Here is a 27,337-nt window from a genome sequence, read left to right as displayed (position 1 = left end):
AGTGCTTACAGACAATCTGGGGTGGTTACGGGCAACGTGGGGTGGTTACGGGCAACCTGCAGTGCTTACTGACAATCTGGGAAGGTTACGGGCAACGTGGGGTGGTTACGGGCAATGTGGGGTGGTTACAGGCAATGTGGGGTGGTTACGGATAAACTGAAGTTCTTATAGGCAATCTGGGGTGGATACCTGTTACCTGGCATGGGCACCGCAATCTGGAGGGGGTCATTGGCAATTTGGGGTGGTCAGAGGCGCCGTGGCGTGGTCAGAGGCGACGTGCGGTGGTCAGAGGCGACGTGCGGTGGTCAGAGGCGACGTGCGGTGGTCAGAGGCGACGTGCGGTGGTCAGAGGCGACGTGTGGTGGTCAGAGGCATCGTGGCGTGGTCAGAGGCATCGTGGCGTGGTCAGAGGCAACGCGCGGTGGTTACGTGCAATCTGGGGGGGGTTACATGTAATCTGGCATGATTACGGGGAACCTGGGGGGTTATGTGCAACCTGGAAGGGTTACAGACAATCTGGGATTGTTACTGATAAACTGAAGTGCTTATAGGTAATCTGGGGTGGGTACATGTAATTTGGGGTGGTTACGGGCAATCGGGAGGGGGTCACTGGCAATTTGTGGTGGTTACGGGCAACGTGCGGTGGTTACGGGCAACGTGCGGTGGTTACGGGTAATCTGGGGAGGGGTTAGGGGTAATTTGGGAGTAAACTGCAATTATTACTATAATAAAAAGTGTGTGTTTTATTTTTTTGTATGTTTGTCACTTTTTGTACTTTATACATTCATGTTCACTGTATTACTATGATTACTGTGATATTTTCTATCTCAGTAATCATAGTTCAGTGACAGAGACCAAATTGGTCTCTGTCACTTTAAATTTTCAGAGTTGGCTGGTTGTGAAGCGCATGCGCACTTCATAACCAGCCAGGACGTCGAGGAGGAAGGAGCTCCGTGGATCCGGTGAGTATATGGGGAAGGGGGGGGGTGACTGGGGGACGGGGGTGACAGGGGGGGTGGGGGGCGACTTGGGGGGTGGGGGGACATCACTTTTTATCCCCTGTCACCAATCATTCATGGTGACAGGGGATAAAAAGTGCCTGGATGCACATGGCACAAGCGATCAGCGGTATATAGTATATACCGCTGATCGCTTGTACCGGGACCAAACAGGGGGGTCCCCGATGACTGCCCCATGCTCTCCGCTACCTCCGGTGGCGGAGAGCATGGGGCTTTCATTCATTTTAACTTTTACATCGCTGTGAACCGACATTAGTCGGTTCACAGCGATGGCGGCGGCCATCTTGGAAATGATGGCTGCCGGGGGAGGGGGGTTAGTTATTGGGGCACTAGGGGGGGCTGATCTGAGGTCTGGGGGACACTTATTTCATCTCCCCCCGCCGTAGATTCACGGCGGGGGGAGATGAAAGGTGGCGGCGGCACCGGTAATCTCCTTTACCGACGGTCGCCGCTATAACGTTAATAGCGGCGATCGTCGGTAAGGGGGGGGGCCGGGACGGACCCCACACACTGCCCCAACCCCACAGCTACCTCCGGTAGCCGGGGGGATGGGGTGGGGGCCGTCCCGGCCCCGCAGCCTTATTCTCTGCCATCGCCGTAAAAAGCTGATGGCAGCAGAATAAGGACCATTAGTGACCGCCGTAGAAAGCCGTATCGGCGGTCACTAAGGGGTTAAGGACTGTATTTATAATAAGGATTTGTTGACCAATACCTACTTGTTATGTTATGTTACTCAAGTCAGTATGATTACAATTATATGAAACTTGTATAACTTTTATTTTATTTAACAGCTTTTAAAAAATTATAACCTTTTAAAAAAAATTAAATGTTCCTTAAAATTGCCCTTCTACCATCCTTTTAACGCTGTTACCCTTTGGTCTATGGGGCTGTATGAGGGGTCATTTTTTGCGCCGTGATCTGTACTTTCTATCGGTACTTTAAATGTAACTTTTGCGACTTTTTCAACGCTTTTTATTAAAATTTTTCTGGATTTGATGCGCCCAAAAATGCACTTTGGAATTTTTTTTGCACTTACACCGTTTACCATGCACGATCAGGAATGTGATAATTTAATAGTTCGAGTGAATATGCAAGTGGCAATAACAAGTATGTTTATTTTTTTCCAGAGATCAGTGTAGTATACAATATACAGCACATTATACAGCACTGATTGATTAGATCAGCCCAGATCTATCGATTACTGAGCCGGGATCAGCATCATTCCGATGCTGAGGCCCGACCGGTTAAGAAAAGGGATTCCCTCTCCACAATCGCATTGCAGGGATGGGGCTGTGCAGGGCATTTAAATGCAGCTGTAGTGTTTGACAGCTGCGTTTAAAAACTGTCCTAATTAGCGGGTACGGCACACATTCATTGTTATTGGCTACATATCTCCTGTTTACACAGAGATATGTGTGCCTAATAATGATGGATTTAACTGTTGCACAAAAGCTGACAAGCAGCCATTTCGCTTTTACACGGACCAATTATCGGCCGTTCTGGGCTGTGTTTTTTTAGGCATTGCCATTTCCCAATTCTTTTTTGTTTCCCTGTGCTTAATGTATTACCATAATGTGTCTATTTTTGTTAAAAAATTAGAAAAATTATAGTTAAAAAAAATCAATAATTGTCTCAAACAATTGAGTAGATGAAAAAAGGGGATACCTTGAGAGGTATATAGAACTGAAAAATAAGGTGCCCTTTGTCATCTTATCTAGTCTCTAGAGTTATTACACTAGTCTCAGATACTCTCTACTGTACTGTACTCTCTACTGTTAACTGTAAACTATATTGGCACTTTGTGATGTTTATGTACACCCATCCCTGAACTAGATATCTCAGACTGCTTCTATCAGCCTATCCTAAGGAATGTTCCTGGTCTTTCCTGGCCAATTAGGCTTCCCTGAAGGTATATACATAGTGGGGTTTGAGCTAGTCGGGGCATGTAGTAGCTGGCTGGAAAATTTTAGGGAACAATACACAAGAAAGAGCTTACTGAGGAGATTCTTCCAGGGCCTATAAGTATAATACCGCTTTATTCCTAGATAACACTGTACATAATGCCTGTTCATGCATTATTAGTTCCTGTTCTAAAGGTCATTTTGGGAGATTGTTTGTTAATTATAGTGTCTTTGTATCATTGCTTTTATTGCATATCAAGTAAAAGGTACAGTATATTTTAAACAGATGCCCTATGAATTTATAATGCTCTAATACTTCTATTATGGAAAATGGAATTTAACCCTTAGGGTCAGTTCAGACGTACAGACTTGCAGCGTAAATCTCACTGCAAGCCTGTCAGGTCCTGGCAGTTCACTGTCACAACGACCGCTGCGTGTATGTAATTCTGCCGGCCCCTTAACCCCTTCGGCTCCCACTGCTGCCGCCGCCCGCTGTGTCTGTATACATTACCTCTCCTCGCTGCACGGGGTCCCGGCGTACTGCTCTACCGCCCGGCCAATCAGTGTGTTGCCCTGCCGCAGCCACTGATTGGCCAGGCGGGAGAGCAGTACGCTGGGACCCCGTGCAGCGAGGACAGGTAATGTATACAGACACAGCGGGCGGTGGCAGCAGCAGGAGCCAAAGGGGTTAAGGGGCCGGCAAAATTGCATACACGCAGCGGTCGTTCCGTTGCCAGGACCTGCCAGACTCGCAGCCAGATTTACACTGCGAGTCTGTACGTCTGAACTGACCCTTAAGAGCAGTGTTTCTCAACTCACTGGAGACCCACCAACAGGTCATGTTTTGCGGATATTCCATATAACAAACAGCTGTAGCAGTTACTGGTGCACTGACTATAATTAGATCACCTGTGAAATCCTCAAAACATGACCTGTTGGTGGGTCTTGAGGACTGTAGTTGAGAAACACTGCTTTAAGGTACAAACCCACTTGACGTATTTGCTGCGTGAATCAGTCTTAAAAATAAGCAGGCAAAACGCAGGTTGGCTTTATACAATTGTTCTGCGTTAAAATACGCAATTGCGTATTTTTGAAGCGTGAAGCTTGTTGTTAGCAAAGCATCAGTTGTTAAAATACGCAATCGCGTATTTTTGAAGCGTGAAGCTACATGCGTTTTTCGCACAGGTTGTTAACAACTGATGCTTTGCTAACAACAAGCTTCACGCTTCAAAAATACGCAATTGCGTATTTTAACGCAGAACAATTGTATAAAGCCAACCTGCGTTTTGCCTGCTTATTTTTAAGACTGATTCACGCAGCAAATACGTCAAGTGGGTTTGTACCCTTAGAGTAAATTCACAATGACCAAACCAAACGTTACAAACACGCTGGGAGTTAAGTTTGCAATTGACTTACAAGACAAACATTCTCGCAGCATTTTAATCTGCAGATTTATCGCGATCGTTAAACATGCAGCAGATCCACCTGTGTGAATTTACCCTTAGAGTATGAGACTGTACAGAGGCACGCAGGGTTCCTGCATCTCTCCACCACAGAATCTTAGGGACTCCCCTCTCTTAGATCTCCATATAAAACTATTGGATTTCCTATGGGTTTGTGGCCATAGCAGCACTGAAAATATTTCACCACATGTAAACATTGTATTATACCATATACAAAGATACATTTCCCTACAAGAAATACTTCCAGGTGGGATATCTCTAAAATAGAGGGACTAGGTAAGCATGCTCTTTTTTTTTTCAGATACCTTACGCAAAATTTCTATATAAATGCAGACTGCCGATTATATTGAGGGAGCCTGTAGAAATGTAAAGATTTAGTATTACTTACCATATTATGCCTTTGTATCTGAAAGTAAAGCTAGTTTATTATTATATTACTAAAGACTATAGCACACAAGTAGTTAAAATGCCAGGTGTCAAGTCTGGGTTGAGACACTTTGATAAGGCTTTATTTAAATTTGTGTCACGTCATGTTGTGAATATCATAGTAATATGATCATTGCAACGAGATGCTCAATGACAGGCAATTTACTTCCCAGATAATTATTAGTGGCAGCAAAGACAGTTGACAGACCTAGGAGGTTGTCGGCTATAGATATAAGTAAAAGTATAAATTGGAACCTACTTTATGTGTAAATAAAAGCAATGCTTAAAAAAACTGCTGTGGTGGAATGCTCCCTTATTACAATGTGCAAAAAAGGGCCCATAAAGCCTCATTTAAGAGTCTCAAAACACCTTCGGTAAACAGAATGATGTAGTCACTAATAAATTTGGACGATATAAGTCTATGAGCTCACTGTGGGCGGATACATGGACATACAGTGGTTTGTGACAAAATTGGTGGCAGAGCAATTTTGAAATTTGTGGACTGTCTTAACCCCTTAACGACGGCGGTACATGTACGCCTCCGTCGCCTGGGCCTTAACGCAACAGGGCGTACATGTACGCCTAGCTGGGGGGCCGCACTATGAAGCAAGCTCAGGAGCTGAGCTCGCTTCTTAACGGGTGAGGACCGGCTGCTATCAGCAGCCAAGCCCCAATAACCCCTTAAACGACACAATAGTGGCGCGACCGCGGAGTTAAACTGTAAGTGACAGGAGCATCTCCTGTCACTGACCGATCGGGACCCCTGCAGCGTGTGGCTGTACTTACTGGTTGAGCAGTAGTACTGTGTACAACTGTTCAACCAGGAAGTACAGCCACAAAACAAATTGTTGGTAATTTCACCATTGGCATAGACAGGTAAGCATTGCTTTATGCTTTTGCAGCAGGTTTTTTTTTTTTTAACCTGTACCTGGAGTTCCCCTTTAAGGTGTGATGCTCACTTTGCAACATACCTGTAGATCCAAAAGGTATGAACACAATTGAGTGAGTGGAGAAAAATCAAGCCCTTCTAGTCGCACCCAGGTCATTTGTTAGGGAAGTGTATGTGACAGCCAAAAAGCTCTAAGATGGTCATGCTTATTTGCTCATATTTTTTTTTTCTTTACTAGATACACTATGGTACTTGCATGACTCTGTTACACATAAGGTCACTTCACATTACAGTAACAAAATCTAACTTTTAATACAGAAAAACCATAGCTACAGATCTGTGGTAAGGAACTGGGCTTCCAGTTAGTTCATTATTAATTGCAATTTTAAAGTTTCAGATGTACTTTTAGTTCCACAAGTCGGTGCAGTAAGTTGGACACTAAGAATTTTAAACAGGCAAAGAGTTTAATAATTTAGAGAATTATCAACAGTTGAATTAAAACTCCATTAATTATTTCCCCAGAGACGAGGCGACAAGGGACTTGTTGAATTGTGTATTGAGCTTTCAAAACATGCCCAGTTCCTGCTGTCAGCACTGAGAGCTATCACCGCATTGGTGCTTTATGCAGATAAAAAGGTGCTCTGCTTTGCACTTTTGCTACTAGATTACTTCTCGTTATATTATTTTCATTATCATCTTTCATCCTAAGGCTGTGTTCACAGTGTGGTTTAGTTGTCACCTATAATGTTTTTACTTTTCATCAACAGTCATATGGGGGCATACTCTTTGAGGGACAAGTTGCAGTTTTATTGGCACCCTTTGTTTTACTACAGTATATAATCTATTGACAAACCAGAAAAACAATTGTTTAGTGAAATTGAAGGAAAAAAAAATATAGTTAATTGACACAATACATTTATTCTGTGGGTCAGTACAAATGCAACCATACTAAAATTTATATACTGTAGTTTTGATTTATTTTACGGCCCAAAATTGCATTGGGTATTTTATTTCCTTATATTTATTTACAGCATATAGCATGTATAGGATAACTGTTGTATTTTAAAAGTACAGACAATTCCACATGCAGCACTACCAAATATGCTATTTCTCTCTCTCTCTCTCTCTCTCTCTCTCTCTCTCTCCAGTATATATCCCCCCTAACACTACTACAAAACTGTACTGTAATTTACTCTTATTTTGGTTATCTGCTTTAAACATGCTTCATACTTCCCTGTCTAATATGTGATGTAGCAGTACATCATATGTTGAGAAGGGGTTGAAGGCTAGAGTATTAAAAAATAAAAAAAAATAAAAAAGATTTGTCAAAAATTTTCATTCACATCTGTGTTAAAGGCCCTTTTAAAGATACCATCTCAGTGTTGCATGCATTTAAGACAGCTCAGTGGAACCCAATGGATCCCATTTGAGGAGTTGCTCACTTCTAAACAGATTAACTATTTGTGTTGAGCAGACCTGTCAAACTGTTCAGGTTTAGGTGGGGCAATCTTATCTTGGATTGCCAATAACTTTGAGAAAGCCAACGAGTTGTTGGCAAAACATGTCAGACTAGGCAACAGTGCATTTTTAATCTAGAGTATGAGCATGTACCACGGGATGGGGTTATAAGAATGAGTATACTAAATCACATTGATTGAGCCATGCAGCGCGATCCTGGCTGGGATGCGGCTGCATCTCTCAACACTAAGTCAGTGAGGGAGACTAATGCTGCGTTTACACAGACAGATTTATCTGACAGATCTTTGAAGCCAAAACCAGGAACAGACTATAAACAGGGATCAGGTCATAAAGGAAAGACTGGGATCTATCCTCTTTTCAAATCCATTCCTGGCTTTGGCTTCCAAAATCTGTCAGATAAATCTTTCTGTGTAAACGCAGCATAAGGAAGTAATTAAGTGGTGGTTTTAGGCAGCAAGCATGTTGTATGCTTATCGCTTGTCTGCCACGTCCTGTAGTTTTGATAGAACGTTAAGTTCACTATTCTAGCACCAATGGCAGCGGTGCTTCTAATTAACTACCGATCGTTTCCATGATCACAGTATCATAGCGCTAACTGCTCATCCCTCCGGAGGTAAATTTCTGACCATACGCTATTTTACCTAACATTTGCACTTTATTGTTTTGTTTTAAGCACATTTAATATTTTATCAGACCATTGAATAAAAGTTAAGTTTTATGCCTGCAGGCAAAATATAGGAATCCAGGGCAAACATCTCCCCACCACCCACAAACTGTTCAGGTTTTGCAACATTCAGAGAACATTGCCCAACTGGTTGACAGGTCTGCTCAATGCTATCAATAACCAGCCAATATAGTCAGCCAAGGGTCGTATCAGGAAGGTCACACTGGCACAAACAATGGCCCAAGAAACATGCATTTTCTGCTTTCTATTGACCTCAGTGGGGAATGTTTAAAAAAGCATTTCGCTTTCAAAAATTACATTGATAAAAGTAGTGACGTCACTTTCAGAACAATTCCGCCTGAAAGCTCGCTTTGAAATCAATAGAAGCAGACTTTTGCAGGAGAATTAAAAAAAATCTTCTTTAAGGCTGCCATGTACAGTCTATGGGCAGACAAACTCGCAGCAGTTTGTCCGCAGCCCGCCCCGTTAACCCTCCGGCCACCGGAGCCTATACTTCACCTGGTCCCAGCTCCGGCTTGCTTCGGGGCTCCCGGTGTCTTCACGTCCCGCTCAGCCAATCAGTGCGCTGCAGCGCACTGATTGTCCGATCAGGATGTGCCGGGAGCCCCGAAGCAAGCCGGAGCGGGGACCAGGTGAAGTATAGGCTCCGGCGGCTGGGAGGTTAACGGGCCGGGCTGCGGACAAACTCGCAGCAGGATGTGCCACCTGCTGCAAGTTTGTCTGCCTATAGACTGAACAGGGCAAGGATCCGCAGCAGGTCTCGCTGAAAATTCGCAGCAAGTGATTAACTGCGGATCTGTTATGTGTGAACGCAGCCTTAAGGCCATGCTGCAAATACAGGCTAGGGTTTACACTGTGTAAAAACAACGGCTGTATTTCATAACAACAGCCATTGTTGTGAAAAAAACATCCGTTATTTGAAAAATAACAGCCTTTGTCTGCACAGCGGCCGTTGTTATGAAATACGGCCACTGTTTTTACATAGTGTAAATGAACCTAGTCACAGGCCGCAAATACAGGCAGTTTAATAGATCACCCGTATTTTGCTCGATGCGATTACCTATGTAATAGTGAGAAAAAAAGAAAAAAATATTTGATTTTGCACATTATAGCGGGAGGAAAGATGGATAGATAAGTCTAGTACATGTTTAGTTCCAGGAAGTAGGACGATGTAATGGAAGAGATGGTAGATTGGTAGATGGTAGATTGACACTGCAATACATTCAGTATGAGCAGTATGCTCCACTTAAGCACAGTCCCAATATAACATGACACTGTCCTAAGGGATATTACATAAACAGAGACGGATCTGTTGTATGTCTGCTCTGCCGCTTTGACCACATGTGAAGGAATGCACGGTACAAGTCCAAAATGATGGCAGTCACTTTCTCATTGATGCATATAAAGTGTACCTTAATGACACTGTGTGTGATCACTCTAGTCTGTATTATGGGAATATGGGAATAATTATTCTTTACATTTGTTTTAATCTTTTATAATTGATATTTGTAATGTACATTTGTTGTAATTCATAAATAGATAATCGAAATGGATAATAACTTTTGACTGTATTATACCATACATAAAATTTTTGGATTGTCAAAAAAGATATTAGTTTGGTCCCCAAGTACAACGCTGTTGACTAGGTATGTCTACAACCTTTCCAGTTGTGGACACTTTTTTAACATAATATACAAAAAATGAGTCTCACTTGTAATGTGTTTTGCATAAGGCTATTATATATTTTTTTCTTCTAATTTTTATAAATTTATTTTAAAATTTCCTGAAGAAACCAAAAAAGTTGAAACTCCCCATGTTAACCAGGCACTCTCCGCTCTTGACTAGCAGGCACCTAGTAAAATGCTCAAGTCTCCCATTGATTTCAATGCGGCTCGTTACTCTAGTCGAGCATTTGAGTCTTTGAAAATTGCTCGACTCGTGAAACAAGGACTCGAGTATTTTGGTATTCGCTCAATTTGTTCGTTAACGAAAGATCTTTCTTGAACAAACAAATCATATCACTGTATACTACTATATGCCCAAATAGAGCAGAGTGGATTTTACAAAATGGATTTTTACAGGGGAGTCAGAGTGGAGGGCCACCAACAAGATAGTCTAACTCTAGAACACCTGGCCCAACCCTGTTTTATTTGGACTGCCAGTGGCCATGGAATATGTAAATCTGAACCTTGGTTAAAGCGACTCTGTACCCACAATCTGTCCCCCCCCCCCCCCCCCCCCAAAGCACTTGTACCATCAGATAGCTGCTTTTAATCCAAGATCTGTCCTGGGATCCGTTCAGCAGGTGATGCAGTTATTGTCCTAAAAAACAACTTTTAAACTTACAGCCCCGTGCCCAATGGCCGGGGCTTACAGTATCTGTCCGTGGCCTAGAATATCTGTGCCCTAACTTTGCACCACCCCTCTGTCTCTCCTCCCCACCCTCTTCATCATTAGGAATTCCCCTAGAACATTTTCTCCTGTCTAAACATTGCACAGGTGCCTTAACAATCCAGCCCATGTGCTGTGCTGACACAGCTGATGAATAGTAGAAAATCTGCTTGAAGCATTCCTAATGATGAGGGCAGGGAGAAGGGACAAAGAGGTTGTGCCAGCCTAATGCATACACAATCTAAGCCCTGGCCGCTGGGCACAGGGCTGCCAGTTTAAGAGTTGATTTTTTAGGACAATAACTGCATCACCTGCCGAACAGACCCCAGGACAGATCTTGGATTAAAGGCAGCTATCCGAAGATACAAGCGGTTTAGGGGGGGGGGGTCAGATTGTAGGTACAGAGTCGCTTTAAAGTCAGGGGTTTCTGAATCAATGATCACAAGGCATAGTAATTTAAAAATGGGTTTGTTAAGATGTGGAACCCCTTTAACTTAAAGTCGCAGGAATGACAAAAAGGAACTGAGGGTAAGAATGTGAAGGATTTTATTGGCTGAAGAATATCCCAGTTTGCAGGAAGTCTGAGCCTCCACAGTTCAAAAGCTCCATCATATAAAAAGGGTCTCTCCAGACCAAACTAAACAGATTTCTCTAGGAGAAAAAAATATTTTCTAAAAAATATTCAAATTTAAATGCCACTGCTTGGCCCGGATCCCAGTGGATTACAACTTGGTGACGTGCTGATGCGCAGGAAATGGTTATGCGGACCACTTTACCCTCCCAGGGAAATCCCCATTCCATAACTGCTTTGCAGAATATACCTTTTTTAGTTTTACATCCTATTACTGCAATGCAAACCTAACTTTTTGCTGCAGTGTTGGATGGATTCATGTGTTTCGCTATCCAAGAAGAAGAAATTGCCAATATGAATACAGTAAAAAAAAAAAAAAAAAGCATATTGAAATAAAAAAGTATGCACCACATAAGGACACAGCTTCTGCCAAATCGGTTCACAGATCTTTTTAACTATCAACAATTAAGCAGTGAAATGAAGCGATGATAATGTGTTACTAGTTTCCAAAGGAATTAAAGCAAAAATTAAAGGCGTAATTTAAAATGAATTAACAAAAAAACAAAAACACAAAAGTGATCTCATGTAATAGATTTAAAGTTTAAAGTTATTTAAACAGCACAAGGAGAAAAACACAATTAACGGAACAGACATGTTATTACACGTGTCCGCTCTCCAATTACAGCAGCTTATTTCTGAGAAGATTTAATGAATTTAAAAATGTTAAAAATTTCTCACAAAATAAAATAATTAGGAGAAAACATAAAAAAATGACTATACAACAACATTGGGCATACTTAATTGTATCATCCCACCACAAATCTCCATATAGGAAGCTTGAAGGAGAAGTGCGGCCATTTTTAAAATCTGGCAGCCGACAGGGGTGAATTTGATAAGCAGTAAGAACTTACCTTTCTCTGTGCCCGCAGTGAGCGGTGGGACCGGCTTTGGGACCCCTGCCACAAGGCATTTTCTCTTGAGTTGTGATGACATCACGACTTGGGGGTAAAATGCCTGTCCCGGCTGATAGAGTGGCCGCTCAGCCAATAAGTGACTGGAGCGGCGTCCCACCTCAGTCACTGACTGGCTGAGCGCCGGAGATCCCCTGGTGGGGGTCCCAAGGCCAATCCCGCCGCTCACTGAGGGCACAGGGAAAGGTAAGTTCCTACTGGTTATCAAATTCCCCCCTGCCGCCTGTCAGATTTAAAAAATGGCCAGACTTCTCCATTAAATATTACCTTCTCACTTCTTGAATGCACATAATCTTCTCCAACTAGACATTTCTCAAATACATACAAACATACACACAATGGTACAGTATAACTAAAGTACTTTCTATACGAGAAAAAAGTTTAAACAATATGAAAGTTGTAACAGCACCAGCCAAATGATCAAAGATTCGAATAGTGCACGCCTGACATCTCCTTTAAGTTTGGGTGACTTTACTATACAGGCTTGGGCTGACCCACAGGGGAGCAGGGGAATCCCCCGGTGGGCCTTACCCTTTAGTGGGCCCCTAAACAGGAGGTGCGCCTCCCTGTCTAGCAGCTCCAGGATGATATATAATCCCCAACACTGCTGCACATGCCTTTCACCCGGTCACTTACTGTCTCTATCTAGTAACCTTGGGTTTCATCATAATATATAGGGGCAGGGAGTGACTGGGGTCACAAGCAGAAGCATGCAGATTTAGAGAAGCCCCTCTCCTTTCCCCTGGAATCCTCCACCACCTCTCCTCTCAGGCTGCCTCTATTTGCTGCTGCTGGCAGTCAGGACACAGGAGGAGAGGAGGGAGAGGGGCTGCAGCCTGCCCAGTGTGGCCCTGGGGCTGAAAATCTGACAGCATGTGAGCTGTACCTGGTGCTCTCCTGTACCAGAGGTAAATATGCGTGTGTGGACATGAAGTATGTACAGTATATATTGTGTGAGTCTGTGTGTATGGTGCATATGTGTGTGTATTATCTATGTGTATATGTAATGTGCATTTGTTTAGATGTGTGTATTCTGTGTGTGTGTGTGTGTGTGTGTGTGTGTACACTATGTATGAATATAAGTAACTTCTTTATATCTGTTTATGGTGTGTGTACTACAGTATGTATGAATGTAGGTAATGTGCATTTCTTTATATCTGTGTATGTATTATGCATATTTGTATATAATATGTATGTACATATTATGTGCACTCACTTGTAACTCCCCCTCCCATACCTAAACCTGCTGAGGACTCAGCTTCCAGGTGTCAATTAAGCAGGGAGGGAGGAGTAGCTTGTAAAGTCTTGAGTCTTTGTACCAGAGAATAAAATCATTTTCTATGCTAAAGAAGCACAGACAAATATATTTAAAGCGACCCTGTACCCACAATCTGACCCCTCCAAACCACTTGTACCTTCGGATAGCTGCTTTTAATCCATGATTTGTCCTGGGGTCCGTTCGGCAGGTGATGCAGTTATTGTCCTAAAAAACAACTTTTAAACTTGTAGCCCCGTGCCCAATGGCCAGGGTTTACAGTATCTGTGCCCTAACTTTGCACCACCCCTCCGTCTCTCCTCCCCACCTTCATCATTAGGAATGCCACTGAAACATTTTCTCCTGTCTGAACATTGCACAGGTGCCTTAACGTTCCAGCCCATGTTCAGTATTCACACAGCTGATGAATAGGAGACAATAGGGAGTAGAGGGAGAGAGGTTGTGCCAGCCTAATGCATACACAATCTGCCAATTTAAAAGTTGTTTTTTAGGACAATAACTGCATCACCTGCCGAACGGACCCCAGGACAGATCTTGGATTAAAAGTAGCTATCCGAAGGTACAAGCGGTTTGGGTGGGGTCAGATTGTGGGTACAGAGTTGCTTTAAGGTACCATGTGTATTCTAACAGTGTCAGCCATTGGGAACATGCTTTACATCTGACAGATTCCCTTTAACCCATAGCTGCACCAGGACGTTACTGAACGCATGGCAACCCCCCTCTGAACTGCCGCGATCCCGGGTGCCGCATGTAGCCCGGGATCGCGGCTATTAGCGGGCACGGTCCGATCGCCGTGCCCACTAATTAAGTACTTAGAAACAGCTGTCAAAGTTGACAGCTGCTTCTAAATACTTGCTCATCTCCATACCTGGTGGTCTAGTGGGGGGATCGCCCCCCGGGGCGCGATTGCGTGTGGGGGGGGGGGGGGCATCCCCGCATTCATCCCGGGCCGGGGTCTGCGCCGTAATGGCGCTGATCCCGCTCGGCATTCTATTGCTTTCGGCTGCAGCAGCCAAAAAGCAATAGAACACTAATCTCATGGATTCATGCAGTATAACTATACTGCATGGATCTCTATGAGAGATCAGAGTGCATATACTAGAAGTCCCCCAGGCGGGCTTCTAGTATATGTGTAAAGTAAAAGAAAAATTTATTTTTAATAACACAAAGCCCCCTCCCCTAATAAAAGTGTGAATCACCCCCTTTCCCCATTTTATAAATAAAAATAAATAAATAAATACATAAATAAACATGTTTGCTATCGCCGCGTGAGTAATCGCCCGAACTATTAATTTATCACATTACTGATCTCACACGGTAAACGGCATAAGCGTAAAAAAATTCCAAAGTGCAAAATTGCGCATTTTTGGTCGCATCAAATCCAGAATAATTGTAATAAAAAGCGATAAAAAAGTCGTAAATGCGCAATCAAGGTACCGATAGAAAGATCACATCATGGCGCAAAAAATGACACCTGACACAGCCCCATAGACCAAAGGATAAAAGCGCTATAAGCCGGGGAATAGAGCGATTTTAAGGAACATATATTTTCTTTAAAAGGTTTAAATTTTGTTACAAGCCATCAAATCAAAATCAAATAAAAGTTATACATGTTATCGTTGTAATCGTAACAACTTAAGGAACATATATAACAAGTCAGTTTTACCCTAGGGCGAACGGAGTAAAAACAACCTCCCCCGCCCCCCCCCCCCCCAAAAAAAAAAAAAAAAATCTTTTTTTTTTCAATTTCACCACACATATTATTTTTTTCTGGTTTCCCCGCACATTTTAGGCAAAAATTACATCTGCCATAGCAAAGTACAATTAGTTGCGCAAAAAATAAGGTCTTATTTGGGTCTCTAGGTGGACAAATGCAGGCGCTATGGCCTTATACACACAAGGAGGAAAAAACTAAAGCGCAAAAATGAAAACTGGCTGTGTCCCCTAAGGGTTAAAGGAGAAGTCTTGTGAAACTAACAAATGACAGGCAGGCAGTGGGGTGCGGGAAGTTAATAAAGAAACTATACTCACTAGTCCCCGTGCCCCTGTGCCGCTCTCTCTCCTACAGCCGTTGGAAGTCATTTTTAGTCATTTTCGACTGGGTTCCGTGTATGTCTCGGCCCCAGCTCTCTTTGCAGCAATGACACAAACTGGGCTGATGGATTGCCTGCTCAGCCACTTATGCAGTATAGCAGCACCAGCACGAGTAGAAAAAATTAGAATAGTGCACGCCAGACTGGGCTCAATGTCCAGGATAATCCAATGAAATTGAAGAAGACAGTACTTGGAAGTGAAAATATCTGTGACTTTTATTCACACCTTATGCGACGTTTCAGCTATACACAGTAGCCTTTCTCAAGCCTGCTCAGCCAGTCAATGATTGCAGCAGTGTCCATCCCCAGTCATTGATTGGCTGAGCAGCGGATCCATAAGCAGAGTACGTGATGTTGCAGCTGGAGGAGCTGCAGGAGGCTGGCGGCTATTGGATATAATTAAGGTAGAGCTACCCTATAGACAGGAGTGGAGCTGTTTCTGGGAGAAGGCTGTGTTCACACAATGTGTGTATCTTTTGCGTTTATAACATGCATTTTGATTGGTGAAATTATTGAGAGACTTAGGAGTTCACCAACCAAATTGTATTATAAATTACCTGGTAGGGATTCCCTCCTTGTCTATTCATTTCAACAGCTTCATTTATAATACTCTTTGGCCGCCCTCTCAGCACAACAATTACATGAGATTGTCAGCCGTCTCCTTCATGTTACCAAGTCCACTGTATATATCTGTATACCAGTGAATGCTAAACTGAGTGACCAGAAATGCTGGGAATTGTAGTGTATAGAAATGTCTGTAAACCACAAGTGTCCCTCCAAAAAGTTGGAAGGTATGGAGGAAGGGCTGACTGCAAAGCATTATGGGGAAGCTTGATGTCATGTGTTTTCACTCATAATCATAAACTTTACAGCAATGGAGCAGCTTTATCACAACACAGTCTGATTCGCCAATAGCAACCAATCACAGCTCACCTTTCATATCTTAATAAGCTCTTACAAATTAAAGCTGAGCTCTGATTGGTTGCTATGGGTAAGTTAGACTGTCTAAGTTATGCATGGCAACCAATTACAGTTCAGCTTTTATTTTACCAGAGTAACTTGAGAAACTAAAGCTGAGCTGTGATTGGTTGCTATGGGCCACATCAAATTATATTATTTAGTGTTCTTACTGCGGCCTAACCATAAGCTGTTTTCTTGGTCACAAGTGTGTTTAGTGATCTCTGCAGTAAAGGGCATCACCAGTCATTAATGGGTTAATGCTTCAGATGTGTTTACCTGCAGTAACCATGGCAACCGTGCACTGTGATGACAAGCGCTTATGTCATAAAGAAGGTTCCATAAAGCAATGCACCGCGCCCTGATCAGTGCCATCTTGGATGCGCCAGAGGACCTTGAGCTTGTAGACTTTACTGCCCCCTACCCTTGATGTAGTTTGGAGGTTCTAGCAGGGGAAAAGAAAGGGGTGGTCTTTTTAAGACTATTCCTTCATCGAGTCTCCACCTTCTTGAGAAGTGGACCTGGATCTGACATCAATAAGGTCACAGATACTACAGCCATTTCTCTATCATATCCAGTTTATTATATTTATAGTATGGTATAACCCTCTAAGCCCAGGGGAGGGGCAACTCTCCAGCCATGGCTCCCACGAGGTTTCCCCCACAGGGGTTTTTTCCTCGCCTGAGTGCTGGAGGGTGACTCTTTGTGAGTCGGGGGTCTGCCATATTAAGTGTCATGTAATTTTCAATAAAATTGGGCCCCTTTGACACCTGATTACAATGTGTTGTGTCTTTATTTTGCAATCTTTGGTATAACTTATTATGCTTGGGAGTTGGGGATCCATTACATATTGCAGAGTCATAAAGCTGGACATCTGCCTGCTACACAGATCCCCTGCACAGTGAGTGGAAGTAGGACGGAGCAGTGGATAGTAGAACTCCTGCATGTATGGGCATATCCCTGGTTTAAAGGGGCACTCAAATCTTGAAGAAAAAACATGCATCGCAAGGTTTATACCTACATCTGCAAAGTTTGTCAAAAGTTTTTTTTAAGTGATAGGGTCACACCAATCACAGAATATCATAGCAACATGGACACCACCATAAATATATATCATATATATGTTGCAGGGAAATGATAATATCAGGGATTTGATTAAATCCCTAAGGATTTGATGTTCATGGCATTTTTTATATCTGTACTGTATGATGTGTGCATATTTGTATATAATATGTATCTACACATTATGTTCACTAATTTTAGCTCCCCCTCCCATACCTAAACCTGCTGGGGACTGACAGATTTCCTAAAGGAGAAGTCTTTTGAAACTAACAAATGACAGGCAGGCAGGGGGATGCGTGAAGATAATAAAGAAAGTATACTTACCAGTCCCTGTGCCCCTTGGCGCTGCTCCCGGGTCTTTCTCACAGTGGACAGAAGTCATTTTTGCCCGAGTTCGGTGTACATCTTAGCCATGGCTTCTCCAGCTGCAATGTCACGGAGCAGCTGATGGATTGCCATTCAGCCAGTCTTTGACTGAAGCGGTTTCCCATCCCAGTCATTGATAGGCTGAGTGGGTGATCTATTGGCCGAGTATGTGACTTTGCAGTTGAAGGAGCTGAAGAAGGTCGGCATCTGTCAGATATCTTTAAGAAAGCACTACATGGGCACTAAGACAGGTAAGTATACTTTTTTTTATTATGTTCCTGCACGCCCCTGCCTGCCTGAGGTTGGTTAGTTTCATGACACTTCTACTTTCAAGAAAGTTAAGTGGCACACTATGCTGTTTGCATAGAGTGACTGACAAGTTACTAGCAGTGAGCTAGCATCGCTGGTCTCATACACAGCTCTGTGCAAAGTCGCTGTAGTAATGTGAAAGGTTTGACGCTGGTTATATCTGGTATATGTAGGGTGGGCACCTAAAATTAAATTCACTGGTATGCCCAAGGTACCCCAGAGCGACACTGTATCTATATAAACCAAACTTTAGTAAGAATTTACAGAAAAGGAACTATTCACTGTGAGTCTATTTTACAGATACATCTCTTGCAAGCAGCCCAGTTTCCATTTCTGCTTTCCATTGAACTAGCAATGTGTGTCACCAATTCTGTTTAATTGCCATTGACGTCTGTCCCATTGAATGGTGGTTGAAAAGAAATCAATTATGTAATCGTGCTGCTTTTATAACCATCTTTTTTTTTTGTCTGACAAAGTTGGTTCTAACGTTTACCCTCAATTCTTGACTTGGCTCAGTAGGAGACGGGGGCTTTATTACAACATTACAGGTGTCTAGAAATATTTTTTCACCTATTGTTTGATTTTCACGCAGCAAATTAATGGAAATCAATAACATGAGGAACCTTTTCTAAGAATTTTCCAAACCTAGAAAGAAAAGCAGTTATAGGTTAAATATATAGAAATGCCTGTATCTCATTAAGCCATATTTTTAGTAATTTGGAAGTAACTTTAGTGTGTGATGCTGTTCACACTAGTTACCAATATTTCTTTCACTGTAATGTAAAAGACGGAGCTGAGAAATCCAGTTTTGATAACCTGCGTCTCTCAGATGTCCCTAAGATGGTTGCATGTATTAAGGCTATAACATCTGCCCTAATGGATGGAGATTAGAACTATGAATGATTTTTTATATTAAGGGCAAAATGGGCACCCACATCAATCCGCATTACACAGTACACAGAGTTTGTCTCTGTTCTCTGTGTAGCGATGGCGACCTTTAACGGCAGATCAACTTTTTTGGAGCAACGAACAGCTGAATGGCACCCTGCCAATCAGTATATGATGAGATATCATGTAGATAGCTTATCAGTCTATTTCGACTGGAAAACCCCTTTAAATACAATATTCTGATACCATAATACCCCTATTAGAAACCTTACTAGGGATTTAAAAAGGGGAAGGGGAAGATATTCATCTGTAGACAGCAGTTTGGGAGTTGTAGGAAGTTTCTGGCTTGGTTTAAAGGGGTTATACAGAAAGTTTAGCAAATTACCTCTTTTTAAAAATATCAAGTCTTCCAGTACTTATCAGCTGCTGTATGGCCCGCAGGAATTGGTGTATTCTTTCCAGTATGACACACTGCTGCCACCTCTGTCCATGTCAGGAACTGTCCAGAGCAGGAGAGGTTTTGTATGGGGATTTTCTACTGCTCTGGACAGTTCCTGACATGGACAGAGGTGGCAGTAAAGGGCCCCCTGACACACAGGAAATAATATACTACTTCCTGCAGAACATACAGCTGTATTAGAAAATAGAAGTAGTTTACAAATTTGTATACGTTTCTGACACCAGCTGATTTGAAAACTTTCTGGTTTCTGGGGAATCCCTTTAAAACAACATAATGCCAAAGAGTATAAAGGAAACATACAATGTTAAAGGTATACAGATGCATACTGTATATCTGCAGTGTATATTTTGTTATTACTAATGTACAGTATATTCAAATTGAATTTGGCAACTGTGATGTGAACAGATCCTTTGTCGTTTTTCTACCCTCAACAATGGAGACTAAACTCTAAAGCTCACCCTATATGTAACTGTAATGTATACTGAGAAATGTAGCACTGTATCCAATCTTGGTGTAATACTTAACTTTTTTAAGTCAGTAAAAAGATTCTTTATAACAAGACACAAATTATTTTTCATACATACAAGTATAACAATAAAAAAAAAGCTAAATCAATAACCACAGAGCTCAAGGATAAACAGCTCGGTTTATTTTATACAGTTTAAAAGCCAATCGCTTTGTAGGAAATATCCTTTTTGTTCCAATTGTTTTCCTGCGGGGGTTTATACCAAACTATTGTCATTTATATTTAAGTCTTTAGAAATAAGAATCAAGGAAAAATCAGTTCCTTTGCTGACAATGTTAGCGAGTATCCCCCATTTTGACTATGTTTAGCATTCCCTCCGTGCTCTCTATAGACAGTGTGATTAGCTAGAGGCTTTTCAGTAAAACACCTACTTAACTTCAGGCAACTGACAAAATTCCTAGATCCCACACTGTTCGCTATCAATTGTAAATCAAACTTGTGGTTCTTCTAGAGACATTCACATCAGAGAGAACCTGCTGGAAAGAAAGCTACACCGCCGAGATATATACATAGTATCAACAGGTTTCTCGCAAGGAACTACATTAGCTCCATGACTTGTATCATTAATTCTCACAATACTACTATTCTAAATACAAAGTCGGAACATTCTTTTTATTTACTTTATATAATTCGCACTGAAACGTTGGTTGCCTTAATTCCGGCTTTTACTCAACAGAGAACACGCAATCACGGCCAGTGTTTTTCTGAAGAGACTGCATTGTGTGGGCATCAGAGAGTGCTGTGTTAACGTCATGTGGAGTGTGGGGCCATTTTGTCCTTTTGTTTAGCTGAGAGTGGAACATTACCTCTTAGCTGCCTGGATTCAGGTCACACTAGTTCATAAATGGAGGTTCAACTCTGTATGTAATCGGCGCAGAAATACTTCCCTAATCATATTGTAGTGTTTTTCCCTCCGTCTATGACAGACGTGTAATCAACTGATTTGCTCAGAACAAGTTGGAACGTTATTACATTTCCATTTTCTGGCTGAAACCTCTGATAAAACACCTACCGAAAACTCGTTGCCATCTATTTTCCTTTCAAAGTATTTCTGACTTATAGGTCAAAATGAAATTTTAATATTCAGTCAAACACAAGTTTCCACAGTGCTTTATACACTATATACTGATAAGTCACAACATTAAAGCGACTCTATACCCACAATCTGACCCCCCCAAACCACTTGTACCTTCAGATAGCTGCTTTTAATCCAAGATCTGTCCTGGGGTCCGTTCGGCAGGTGATGCAGTTATTGTCCTAAAAAAAATACTTTTAAATTTCATGCCTGTGCCAAAAGGGAGTATCTGTGCCCTAACTTTGCACCTCCCCTCCGTTCCTCCTCCCCACCCTCTTCAGCATTAGGAATGCTACTGAAACATTTTCTCCATGCTGAACATTGCAGGTCCTTAACGATCCAGCCCATGTGCCGGGCTGACACAGGTGGGGAATAGGAGGCAATCTGCCTGGAGCATTCCTAATGATGAAGAGGGTGGGGAGGAGGGACAGAGAGGTTGCGCAAAGTTAGGGCACAGATACTCCCGTTTGGAACGGGATTCAAGTTTAAAAGTATTTTTTTAGGACAATAAGTGCATTACCTGCTGAACGGACCCCAGGACAGATCTTGTAATAAAAGCAGCTATCCAAAGGTACAAGCGGTTTGGGGGGGGGGGGGGGCAGATTTTGGGTACATAGTCGCTTTAAAACAACCTTCCTAATGCTGTGTAAGTCCTCCTCATCAGTGGCATTGCTATAGGGGTCACATCTTCCCCAGGTCTATAAATCAGGGCCCCTCCAACTTCTTCAAGGTTAACCGCTTATACCAGACCTGCTACGCTCAGCAGTAGAGATGAGCAAATGTACAGTACAAACAAAGCAAATTGCTATGTAAGCTCAACAATCTGCTTATCAACCTGCTGTTTTTGAAGTGGCTGGAAAAGTTGAAACAAGTCCTGGGACTCCCAGGACTGGATCTAGCTTTTCCAGGCACCAGAGGCAGAGCGGCACAGCGGGTCATAATCTTCCATGAAAGTAAAAGACAATCAAGGTCTGACCAGGACAAGTCCATATTGGGAAATCTTATTTAAACCGTTTTATTTAATTTTAGGGGCGGTAAAAGGTTTGGTGTCTCCAACTACAGTTTCTACATTTACCAGCAGATTTGATGCTGCAGAGATCAATGTAACTACATAATAGAACTGTCAGGAGCTCATCTGTCTGAGCTCCAGAAGTGGCCGCTTTTCCTCCATCGCGTTGACGGAGGCAGGTGACATCGCTGTATCCATGTGTTCTGCTGGTGCTGATCATACGGCTAATTAGAAGGTGGGACAGCACTGTTTTAGCCAATCCCAGTGATTGAGGGCCTGGATGGACAATCATACTGTAGGAGCGTCAGGCCAATCACAACTGGCCCCGCTGTCTGCAGAGTACTGGTGTGAAATTGAAAGCGACTCTGTACCCACAATCTGCCCCCCCCCCCAAAAATAAATAAATAAATAAATAAATAAACCACTTGTACTGTCAGATAGCTGCTTTTAATCTAAGATCAGTCCTGGGGTCCGTTCGGCAGGTGATGCAGTTATTGTCCTAAAAGACAACTTTTAAACTTGCAGCCCTGTGTCAAATTGGCGTGGCCTAGAGTGTTCGTGCCCTAGGCCTGCAACGCCCCTACGTCCCTCCTCCCCACCCTCCCCATTAATAGGAATGCCCCTGGGCAGGATTTCTCCTATTCATTACTTGTCAGAACACTGCACATGTGCTGGATCCCTAAGTAATCATTAGGAGAAATCCTACCCGGGACATTCTAAATGAGGAGCAGGGCAGGGAGAAGGGACGACGGAGAAGCTTTGCAGGCCCAGGGCTCAGACACTCTAGGCCACATCAGTTTGACACAGGGCTGCAAGTTTAAAAGTTATTTTTTAGGACAATAACTGCATCACCTGCCGAACGGACCCCAGGACAGATCTTTAAAGCAGCTATCTAAAGGTACGATTTGGAAGGGGGGGGGGGGGCAGATTGTGGGTACTGAGTCGCTTTAAACTGCACCTAGCAGACGCCAGTGATTGTTTGGGATTTGCCCTACATTGCCAGCATTTCTCCTTTATGTTTTCTGTGTACCCTGACCTAGGCGTGTTTCCTCATTGTGTTCCTGACTCTGTACCCCACTGTTTCCTGAGCTCAGTTTGTTTATTTTGGTTCTGTTTTTCTTTCAAATCAGAAAGTCAGAAAGTTATATACATTTGTAATTTCATGCTGTTAAAAATCTTAAATCTTCCCATACTTGATAGCTACCATATGTCCTGCAGGAAATGTTGTTTTATTTTCAGTCTGACACAGTGCTCTCTGCTGACATCTCTGGCCGAGACAGGAACTCTGTCTCTATGAATCCCCATAAAAAAAACCTCTCCTGCTCTGGACAGTTCCTGTCTCAGCCAGAGATGTCAGCAGGGAGCACTGTGTCAGACTGAAAATAAAACATTTCCTGCAGGACATTTAGTAGCTAATAAGTATGGGAAGACTGAAGAATTTTTATAGAAGTAAATTACAAATCTATATAACTTTTTGACACCAGTTGATTTGAAAGAAAAAGATTTTTGCTGGACAACCCCTTTAATCCTACTAATGTACTGGAACTCAGGAAGCCCTTTAGGATGACATATGCTTTCACAAATGCTTGTAAAGGGAGACTGCATTGGTAGAAGCTTGATTTTATATACCTGTGGTAAAAGGACTAAATGAAACTGAATTCAGTGATTAGAAGTATACAGTATATATATATAGGTACACCTGTCCAACTGCACGTTACCACTTAATTTCTAATCAGCCAATCACATGGCGGCAACTCAGTGCATTTAGGCATGTAGACATGGTCAAGACAATCTCCTGCAGTTCAAACCGAGCATCAGTATGGGGAAGAAAGGTGGTTTGAGTGCCTTTGAACGTGGCATGGTTCTTGGTGCCAGAAAGGCTGGTCTGAGTATTTCAGAAACTGCTGATCTACTGAGATTTTCACGCACAACCATTTCTAGGGTTTACAGAGAATGGTCCGAAAAAGAAAAAACATCCAGTGAGCGGCAGTTCTGTGGGCGGAAATGCCTTTTTGATGCCAGAGGTCAGAGAAGAATGGGCAGACTGGTTCGAGCTGATAGAAAGGCAACAGTGACTCAAATAGCCAACCGTTACAACCAAGGTAGGCAGAAGAGCATCTCTGAACGCACAGTACGTCGAACTTTGAGGCAGATGGGCTACAGCAGCAGAAGACCACACCGGGTGCCACTCCTTTCAGCTAAGAACAGGAAACTGAGGCTACAATTTGCACAAGCTCATCGAAATTGGACAGTAAAAGATTGGAAAAACGTTGCCTGGTCTGATGAGTCTCGATTTCTGCTTGAACATGACAATGAATTCACTGTACTCAAATGGCCTCCACAGTCACCAGATCTCAATCCAATAGAGCATCTTTGGGATGTGGTGGAACGGGAGATTCGCATCATGGATGTGCAGCCAACAAATCTGCAGCAACTGTGTGATGCCATCATGTCAATATGGACCCAAATCTCTGAGGAATGCTTCCAGCACCTTGTTGAATCTATGCCATGAAGAACTGAGGCAGTTCTGAAGGCAAAAGGGGGTCCAACCCGTTACTAGCATGGTGTACCTAATAAAGTGGCCGGTGAGTGTATATATATATATATATATATATATATATATTCACTAGCAGCATTTTCTTTAATACAATCTATATTTCCTCTTTAGTGCTTCAATCTGTATTATTATCACAGCTTGCAGACCTTCCTCATAAACACTTCTGCCCAGCCTCAGCAATGATTGTCAGAATATAACTCCGTTTGAACAATTTAATGAAAATTTCTATTAAAGCCTGCAAAGGACTTAATACTATAATTTGCATTTATTAAGGGTTTATAGTAGAGAAAATGGGTTTTGGAGTATTATGATTAAAAAAATATAATATATATAAAAATATTAGGGAATATATAAGCAAACTTGCAGTACAAGCAAAGCCACCTGCCTTTGAACTGCATGCCGCTCCACTCCGAGCGCCTGGAAAAGCTGGATCCAGTCATGACATGAGCCTAGTGATGGAATCTAAGACTGTAAGAAACATGATTTGCTGGTTGGATAAAACCAAAATTTGGACTGGCCTCAGTGCGGGGATGCAGGTGCCGTGGTCCTTTTTTGAACCACAGCCCGATTCTCGCGCACGGCACCAGTCTATTTGTGGGCACCGGCACAGCCTAACGCACTGGAGATGGACCAGACCCCAGTGTGATGAAACACTCCCCTCTGTGACGCGGCTCCATTGATTCTATTATCCCTACAGTGAACCATGTCAGTGGCAGCATTGTGCTTTTGGGAAAGGGGGGGGGGGGCAGAGGCTGGAACATGAAGATATTTTTAAAAAAAACCTGATCCAGAGTGCTCTGGGTTTCATACTGGCCAAAGATTCACTTTCCAGCAAGACAACGGCCCGAAGCATACAGCTAAGAGAACACAGAAGTGGGTCCGAGCAAAGGATTCTGGAGAATTCTAAAAATAGCTGTCAAATATAATCTGACAAAGGTTGAGGGTACTATTACACGGGCCGACTACTAGATCAGTGCTCGTTAACTGGACCTATTGGTGCGATAATCGGGCAGCAAGGGCTGCATGGACATTGTTATCAATGTCCATGCAGCCCTTGCCCTAACAGCTGACACCTTACCTCTCCCCACTCCCGTTTTTCCTTTCAGTGTTCCGCAGCTACCCGGTCCCTGCGGTAGCAGCAGCCGCCGGGAAGCTGCAGAACACAGGAGAAAAGACCGGGAGCCGGAAGAGGTAAGCTGTCAGGTGTTTGGGGAATCGCTGGCAGCCCATCGATATACTACATAGCCATGTGAGACCAGCGATTTTAGGTCCAAACCTAAACCAAAGATCAGCCGATGATCTCAGATAAAAACACATTGCATAACATTTCAAAGGTTTTTTATAATGAGAGTGCTCATTTAATATCAGTCAATATGTGACAAGGGAGAGATAACTACTGTAGATATATAGAGATGGATATGTACAGTATATGTGGATTCAGGGCCAGCTCCAGGTTTCTGAGCCCCAGCGGGTCCCTCATTCATCTACTATGCATCCATCATCCACACACTATGCACATTCATTTGAGACACCACTAACATACACAAACACACATTATTGGCACAGTCACTGACTGACCCACACTGATAATGAATGACTGACTGACACAGAAATTGACTGACTAACACTGACACACTCAATCACTAACACACAGCACTTAAGGCTCAGTTTTCTCCCTCTTCCTCTTTGTTGGGTTGCTCTCCACACTGTAAGGTTGAGAACCTGTGGGTCATGTGATCAGGTCCTTCACCCTTTTCTCTCTCTGTGCAGGTCCTTCTGATGTTCAGGTTGCTCACCCTGCAATACAGTGGGCAGGCTAAACATAAGAGCACCGGGCCCCTCTCCCTCCCTGGGCCCCTACACTTGTCCAGGTAAGCCCTGTGCTGACGTTGGCCCTGAGTAGAATTTCTGTGAGGCTAAAAAGCTGAACTTAGTAAATTTCCATAATGAAAAAGTAATAATTCAATGACAAACTCAGCTCTGCTTCAAAGAGCATTTGACATTGGGGAAAAGATTGAAGTCTACTAAAGGTAAAACAATGGTACTGCATCCCTTAGAATCCTTCCTTTTTTAAAGCTTATTTCCTTTTAATATAAAATACATTCCAGTTTTTGTCACTTGCATCTTAAGACAATGGAAAATAAAAATCTGTCCTATTATCCCAGCTTGAAGATGTGCTCTGACATAAAACACTTGAGACCTGCTTCAGCAATCATTAAATACTTGTCCTTTAGGGGACATCATATAATATAGCTCTGGAGTATTTCATTTACATTTCTATCAATGGTTTGATCGCTTGTAAAAGATTTCTTAATGCCATAATATGCATTTATTAAGGACTTAGCATGTGTGCTTAAAGTGAGTCATCGTAAGAAACGGCTCGCAATCTTCAAATTGTAGATGATCAAGTGGCCGCTTTATTGCACAATATTGACTTAATAACCTAATCACATTGCTTAAACACATCAGGGGTCACGCACAGAACAAGAGCAAATAAGAGGAGTGCTGTCGTCCATGGCTACCAATCTTTTCCATTTTACCGCTCCATGGTCCTTCCTCGGCAATAGACTTTATACATGATCCCCAGTGGAGTTTATTTATGAAGACTAGTTTGAAAAAGTTGCATTCATAACCACAGATTTTATTGCTGCTAATGTATAATAAAAATAATAACAATATTAATGTGTGAATGTAATAATGATATCTGTGAGTGATTACAATAATAGAGAAAAAGCATACCTTTGTTGGGGAAAACTGTGCAATTGAAAGGAAGCTCTACCGTGTTTCTCCAAAAATAAGACAGCGCCTTATGTTAATTTTTACTCAAAAACAGGCTCTATGTCTTATTTTCAGGGTATGTCTTATTTCTCTTCCCCCGGCTGGGGAGAGAGAAATAAGACATCCCCCCCCCCCGGACCTACCCGGAATACTCATTCTTGTTGGACGGGTGGCGACGTGCAGCAA

The 27,337-nt window shown here is 42.6% G+C and overlaps 1 long non-coding RNA gene across 1 annotated transcript in view; it reads right to left on the bottom strand.

The window, feature by feature from the left end:
* The window catches only part of LOC138765876 (uncharacterized), a 33,892-nt gene extending 17,910 nt beyond the window's left edge, over positions 1-15,982 (bottom strand). Inside the window, exon 1 of the long non-coding RNA XR_011358639.1 lies at positions 15,722-15,982. This is a non-coding gene — a long non-coding RNA (uncharacterized lncRNA). The remainder of the gene's footprint in view (positions 1-15,721) is intronic.
* Between the last annotated feature and the right edge of the window lie 11,355 nt (positions 15,983-27,337).

This window comes from Dendropsophus ebraccatus, chromosome 10 (assembly GCF_027789765.1).
Source record: "Dendropsophus ebraccatus isolate aDenEbr1 chromosome 10, aDenEbr1.pat, whole genome shotgun sequence".
NCBI lineage: Eukaryota > Metazoa > Chordata > Amphibia > Anura > Hylidae > Dendropsophus > Dendropsophus ebraccatus.
This window is presented reverse-complemented; position numbering and strand designations above follow the sequence as displayed.